Below are 1,130 nucleotides of genomic sequence, written 5' to 3' on the forward strand. Positions count from 1 at the left end.
AAAACTTTATTATTAATAATTTCAAAATACTTTTTTATTTAATTTGATTTGACTTTTTTTTGTTAATTTTAAATGATATAGAGGAAAGAAGAAATTGAAATTTCCTTCCTATAAAAGTGAAAATTAAAATAATCTATTTTGAGCAGTTAAAATTTAAAATTTTTCCCTACTAATTATGCAAATACATTATTTTAGCATAAAGTAATTTAAATACTCCTGTAAATTACATCCCCTTCCTCAAATTACATTCCCTTTCTTAAGGAATTTTCTAAATGCATCGATGATATCTTTAATAAAATTAAAACTTAAAATTTTAAATAAAAAGACAATCCTAACAATTATATTCATATAAAACTTGTTATCAAAAGCTCATTTTTTTTTTTTTGGCCAATGAGTAATAGCTCAAATGGCATAGTCTCCCCATACTCAATTAAGAGGTTACGGGTTCGAGTCTCCTATCTTTGATAAAACAAAAAAAAAAAGCTCATTTTTTTGGGGAAAAAAAAAATAGTTTGAAATTGAAGAAGGGTTAATAGTATATAATGAAAGTGACATTGAGGAGGGTTTACAAGAATGCAAGAAGAGCCTTGTTGGGAAGCTCATAACAGAGGAGAAAAGCAGAGAGATTTAGGGTTGTATGTAGAGACTAAATTTCTTTTAAGAATGTTGCATTAGTTTTTGTGATTCTCTATTAGCCACATGAGTCATAACTCTAATGGTGCAACCATGTTTCTTAGATTCAGCTAATTCCTAGCTAAACATTTATTACAAGTCATAATCATGGGGTAAACTTTATTTATCATTAGATATGTTAGGCAAAGATGATTATGTTGTGATATATACTAAGTGAAGACCTTGTATTGCACAATGACACCAATTCCAATGTCGCTGTAAGCTAAGGGGTTATTCTAATCGATGACCATCATTAAATATTTATTTTTTTTAACTACAAGCACTAAAATATCGACAAATCAATAAATGGTTACATACATGATATAATATTCAAATTTCCGACCATTAGCTACATAGACGAATAACATGATTATTTAACTAATTTAAGTTATGTTATAATTAAATTTAAAAAAATATGTTACTTTTAATTTTAATTATTAAAATTAAATTAGATCGAT

Source organism: Arachis ipaensis, chromosome B02 (assembly GCF_000816755.2).
Source record: "Arachis ipaensis cultivar K30076 chromosome B02, Araip1.1, whole genome shotgun sequence".
Lineage (NCBI taxonomy): Eukaryota > Viridiplantae > Streptophyta > Magnoliopsida > Fabales > Fabaceae > Arachis > Arachis ipaensis.